This window comes from Helianthus annuus, chromosome 5, assembly GCF_002127325.2.
Source record: "Helianthus annuus cultivar XRQ/B chromosome 5, HanXRQr2.0-SUNRISE, whole genome shotgun sequence".
NCBI lineage: Eukaryota > Viridiplantae > Streptophyta > Magnoliopsida > Asterales > Asteraceae > Helianthus > Helianthus annuus.
This window is the reverse complement of record NC_035437.2, coordinates 164168482-164175180: the sequence shown is the minus strand read 5'-3', so window position 1 is coordinate 164175180 and position 6699 is coordinate 164168482.

Below are 6699 nucleotides of genomic sequence, written 5' to 3'. Positions count from 1 at the left end.
TTGTCATAAAACCCACTTAGCACACATATGGGTAATCATCAAATCCCTAGTTTTTAACACTAATTCATCAAGTTTTCAACTAGGGTTTGTTTCTAAACATGAATTTCATCACAACTATGTTCATAGATTCATCATTCATTCCAGAATTTCGATTATGATTGTTCATCATAATTTTAAAGTAACACAAAATGACAAAATTCAACATACCTTGTGATCCCCATGACTAGGTGATCACGAATTTGTGTTCATACATTGATTTGGGCCTTGATTTGAGCTTCAATTTGGAGCATTTGTTGAAATTAGGGTTAGAGCTCCATGGGAGCTTCCCCTGGTCGATCTCTACGCACACATTGTGTGTGTGTATTTTTTTTTGTTTTGTTTTATTAATTAACTTTTCAAGTTATCCCACATTGGCCCCTCTTGTTTGGTTAACTTATTTAGTAGGCTACAACCTACTTATTTCTAGTAATATTTCGTCTTGTTAACTGGGTTAAACACTCCTAGTTAACTTAGTGGGTTCGAGTAGATTATAACTCGTTTTATTTTAAGTCCCGTCAACTCGGGCTTGTTATAGTTTGTTTTCTCAAAGCATTTATTTTCCTTTTTAATTAATATTAGGATTATTGTTTATGTCCTAATATACACCGGGTTAAATTTTACCACTAACGGTATTTTACCCGTCTCTTAGTATTAACAGGGTTTGATTACCAAACCTGTTTTCGGGGTGTTACAGATGTTCCCTAATTTAGGTGCGCCTAGAGGTTTTGCTTCTCTCATTGTAGCCACCAACCCCAATGGTGCATATGTTTAAGTTTTAAAACGACAAATATTATTACATGTAAACCCACCCTGCTAAAGGCTGTTTCCAAAGTCGACTCCTCAACCACCATGAGACCGTGCTCCCTGATCCCCCCTCGGTCAGGTGCGAACTCGGGATTAAAGCCCTGATATGTCCACTGAAAATGGCCCAAACGAAAATCGAACTTGTGTCTCCACTAGGAAGGACAAACATTTTGATCACTAGACCAACATCTCAGGACCGATGGTGTGATTAACAACTTACAAAATTCTTTTGATATTTAAAAGAATTCTATAATTTTTTTAGAGTTGCTAACATTGCGTCCATGACATTGGTCGTTGAGGGTCTCTAGAAAGTCTGTTTTATCAAATTTATGAGGGATCAAAAGGTGTAACACCTCAAAAAATTTCGTCCAATAATGTCTTGACACGTGTCATAAGGTTCCGTTATATGAAAACATACGTTAGAGGGACTAAAAGTGACAAACAGTGAAAACTATGGAACGTAAGGGTCCAAAGTGTCAACAATAGATAAATAGGCTCTATGATAACCCCACATAATGTTTATAACATTTAACGGATGGTTCATGGATCATACGACGCGGAAATTGCCCAAAAGTGAAGTATCGTAAACTATAGGGGCCAAAAGTGTCAACATGTTTAATTTATACCTCTGAGTGAACTTTTGGCAGACCCGAAGCTTTGTATAGCTAAAATATACTCACTAGAATATGTGGTAAAAATTTCATGAAGTTTCGTCAACGTATGAGAAAGTTATGGCCAAAACCGTACTTAAGGGACTAAAAGCGTCAACGTCGAATTCAGGGCTTTTCGGTTGAGCGCAAAGTTATCCGAGGGCATTACCATGTTGGTAAAAGTCCTAAGGTCCATAAAAACCAAGTTTGGGGGTTTACGGATCGAGAAAAGTAGCCGAAACACTAATCGCGAAGACAGGGACCAAAACTGCCAAAATGTGGCAAAGTTTGACAGCAACAAAGGCCAGGCGGCCCGCCTGGACTGGCTTACGCGGGCCGCGACCCAGGCCCAGATGCAGAATTCGTTTTTTCAGCTATTTGGCTCCGAATTTGAGTTGGTAACAGCTGGTTTCTGCCTCCATTTAGCCCAATAGCATGCCTTGCATGCCTACAACTACAGGAAGCTCGAAAATACTGATTTAAAACAAGAATTGATCTCATTTTGATCATTTGCAAGTGAAGAACAAGGAGCATTCTCTCAAGAGCTCTCAAGAACACTTCAAGCAAGCTTTCTGGAGGGATTCTGATCAACAAGGCCGACTCCTAGTGATCATTTAACACCCATAGAACTATTGTAAGCATTCAATTCGTTGTTTAATCCGTTCATGTTGTGTTTATTGATAAAAGTCAAACTGGATGTTCATAACCTTTGACTTTCTGATTAAACGGATTTCTTTCAGTAATTTCTCGAATTGAAACTTGTTATAGATTAGTATTTATGTGGGAAACAAACCCTCTAAAGGGCACTCTCTGATTCCCACTACATGCATGCTAGATGTCGAGTCAAACCTATTTCTAAAAAGTCAACAGAAACGATTTTGGTGAAAAATAACATGATTAATGATATAGATGACATGCAAACTGATTGACCATTAAAAATGACTTGTAATATATATATGAAGGTGTTTTAATCATCATCAACTCGACAATCCATAGTGTAGACACGAATCGGAACCGAAAGTCTTGTAAAACGATTATTTCATAGACTATCGATTCGGATTCATACATGCATGTACAAGATCTGTATTGGAAAGTATTTTTGACTACTTTTATTTTAGTTAAACTTTCTGGAATTTTCTTTGATTGAGTCTATGTTTAGCCTATTCGAATGCATGTTTCCGGTTTATGCATAAAGTTGACTATTTTGCCCTTTTCGATTTAAAACGGGATTTTTGGAAAAGTGAAAGGATAGAAATCTTTATTTTTATTATATAAACTTGCACCGAAAGTTTCGGATCAGTTGGTGGTCCAGATTGTGAGATATGGCCATTAGCGTAAAACTATATTATAAATTTACATAAACGGTCCTTTTTGCGTAGAACCCGTTTCTGGCCACGTTTTGGTACAAAACTTTTTACCAACTGATTATATATAATATTCTGGGAATTTTGATGATTTTTAATTAATTTTTGGCTGAACGGATCCTCGATCACCTAGCCGTTTCGGCTTATGTCGGTTTTGACCGTTTTAGCCATAAAATGAGTTTTACACATCCTTTTGACCCGAAACCTTTTTCTACTGATTTTGTATGATGAATAAATTATTATAAGACTTCTGGAAATATAAAAATCTCAGATTTACTGTGAAAACCCGAAAACGCCCTTAAACCGTATTTTTAGCGTTTTAACGCATAGTAAGCGTTGTACTTGTTTTAAACCCACAAAACTTATACCTACTGATGTAAATCACATATTTTCATATAATAACAGTAAGTATAATATTTTGAACTCAGGTTTCCAGTTTTGGCATTTTTAGCCCTTGTGAAATTACTAAATTGCCCCTACGGTGCATAGTTTGGTTTTAAATGATATATTTGATATATGGGTCATACCCTACTGATATAATATGTTATATTAAATATATTTACTGTATGAACCAGACCCGAAACTCAGATTTCTAATTTTACCCTTTTATTATCTTTTAAATGACCAAAATGCCCTTCTAAGGCATATATTGAGTTTAAAATTTTCCCGGGCAATATAGGACATAACTTACTGATATAATATCATATTCTAAGCATATTAATTCAGGGAACTTGCATTTGAATCATTGGCCTACCCGTATCGCCCTTTTCGCGTTCGGTTCGGTTTACGTAACTAGTTTGCGTAAATTGACCGAAACGGGTCAAACGATATCATTTTTATCTCAAAATCCAGAATGTATTTAGTATACCCATATTATACAAGTATTCAAACTTGTCGGGTCTAAATCACATTTTATCCGGTCTTTCGCTTAATCGTGCGTAAACCGTATCATTCCTAAAACTAACCGGTCAAAGCTTAGGCTTAAATAAAAGGCCGTTAGGAATCTAATAGGTTAATTATAAACCTTTGTTCCAGATTAGGAAGCCCGGTAAAAGCTACCACCACTTATCGTTTGTGACTTATACTTGCTCAGGTAAATACATTTTGACTTATTTTCCCTATACGGGCTTGGGGTACGGTATTTAAAATACCGCTTGATCGGGCGCACAAGTCCTGCTCCCTATGGGTGTTCAGTCTTGAATAGCTTGTGTGATTTCGTTTAAACAGTTTTGTCTTACTTAAAGGCTTTGGGGGGGTTGTTGACCATGTCCCGGATATCCTTGGCATTATCTTACGAGATGGCCACGACCAGAGCACGGGGTGTAGGCGTACACTCGTCGTGTATAACTCTTTGATGTGGTGTGTCAATTAAATCTCTAGCCCGGACAGTAGATCCCGGGCCACCAGAGATATAAGTGCATGTAATTCGTTCACAAGTTTATATTATATAATTATCCCAAGTTAATAAAATATTTATGCCTTGTGCATTTAAATAAATTTTCAATCATTTTCAAAATGAGTCAGTCGATTTGTATTTACCAGTGTAAACTGACGTATTTTTCCCAAAAGATTAAGTGCAGGTACTATACGGAAATAGGCTGGCTGTTTCCTAGAGAGCGTCCACAATAGTCTCGCAAACTCGGACGACATTTATCTGTTGAACTATTTATTTCTATTTTTATTGATCCGCCTGTGGATCCATTTCAACTATTGTGATATTTATTATTACACTTCATTTAAAAGTTGAAATGTTTCTATTCTGCTTCCGCTGTGCATTATTATATTGTGTTGATTGTCTATGACGATGCCAACTACGTCACTGTACCCCACACCGGGCCCACCGGTGACACGTGGAAATTGGGGGTGTGACAGGTTGGTATCAGAGCCAACGCTGAGTGAATTAAACACTATCCTAATGTGTTTAATCTCAGTTACACAATTGCACATTCCTCGACTTTCGAGTCTAGACAAGAAACTTAGGAAATGTTCAACATTTCGTTTAATTTATTTTATCATTTATTAATGCATTGTCTTATATATTTTGTTGCGCAACTTGTTTGACTTTTGACAGGATCAGGATGCCGCCAAGGATGAGAGGTCGTGGAGGATTTCCTACATCCCATGATCATGAGGCTGGCCCCTCGCATAGGCGGGCCCCATCTGCTACACACCACACAGCCGCCAACGACCTTTGGAGGTCTATTGCCGAGCCTGCTAGGCATTCGGTTTCCGCGAGCACTTCTCCGTCATTACCCCACTCGTTTGGGCCCCATTCGGAGAACGGGCCCCATGGTTCGCATGGATCCTACATACCATTGCACCAGTCACCGCAGCAGTACCCAGCGCCAGCCTACCAGGGTTTGTATAACCCTAATGCTTATGTGGAGGAGCCAGTGGGCCATAACCCACATGGACAGGAGGACCACTTTCCTGGTGGTCACGAGATGGACGTAGACGAGGAGACGGACCCTTCGCTCCCACCATCAGGTACACCAAACCACCCGATTGAGATATCGGATGGGTCGCCATACACAGGATCACCATTTAATGGTGTGGACAGCTTCCAGGAGAGGTTCAAGCAGCATGATTGGTACTTCACCCCTAGCCACAACTCTCCTATGCTTCAATCACTCCATGGTACTCCGATGCTTCAATCGCTCCATGGTTCGCCGGTGCACTCACAGCACCACTCGCAGCAGCAGCAGCTCCAGCAGTAGCCGCCTCTACCGCAGGACCTATCTGAGGCCCTGTGGCGTGACGTGATCACTCCGTCACCGCCGCCGCCGCCAGTTTTACCTCCTCCGCCTCAGAGGCCTAGGAGGAATGCGCGCATGTCTACGCGCGGAGGGATTCGCATAGGCACCCCTCCACGTGTTAGTAGCAGCCGCTACACGTCTCTACCCGGGGAGTCTGAGACAGGGGAGTCTCAGCATCCCGTATCGGAGGTTACTTCTGTTCCGATCCCGCCTCTGCCGCCGCAGAATTTTGGAGAGCCGATTCCGGCTTATGCTAGTGCCGCTCAGTTCAACCCGTTCGAGCAGGTTTTCCCTCAGGGTTATGATTACACGGGAGACCCTTATTGGCAAGCTGTGAACTACAGCTCACTCCCACATAGTGGTCCACTTGGAGACCCTTGGGCTGCTGGCCCATCTACTTTTGGTTACCCTCCGGGTTACCAGCAGCCACCGCAGCCGCAGCCTTACCAGCCGCCGCAGCCGCAGCACTACCAGCCACCACCACCGGCGCCTATGATGTCGCCACCACAGGTTCAGGAGATCCTGCAGGGGATTGATAGCATGCGACGCGAGTTTCAGCACAATATGCGAGAGGATCGCCGACGCACCAGTGGCTTGTTTAAGAGGGTATTTGATTTGCTCAAGGGTAAGAGCAAGAAGGATCGTTGAATCCTTCGATTATTATTTCGTGTACTCATGTCCCTGCGTGGACATTTATTCCAGTACTCTACCCCTGCGTGGGTATATCTATCTTTCTCTACCCCTGTGTGGGTATGTTATCCTGTTAACCCCTGCGTGGGTTTGTTTTATTTTATTTTGTTGTTATTGTACTTGTTTAGCCCCTGCGCGGGCATGTTATTCATGCTAGTTATGTTATTTCAAAGTCCCGTTTAGGGCAATTATGTACTGGTATTTTATTGGAAATTTAAATGGTTAGTTGAAATTATCATTTTATTTATATGCATGAATAATAATAAAATAATGGAAAATATCAATTTTATTTGATTTGCCATTTTATAAGAATCTTAGTAAGGTATAACCTAGCCTAATGCCTTATTAACAGGCCTGGCCCTGATGGTAAAACCTGGTTGAAAGGATTCAACTCCC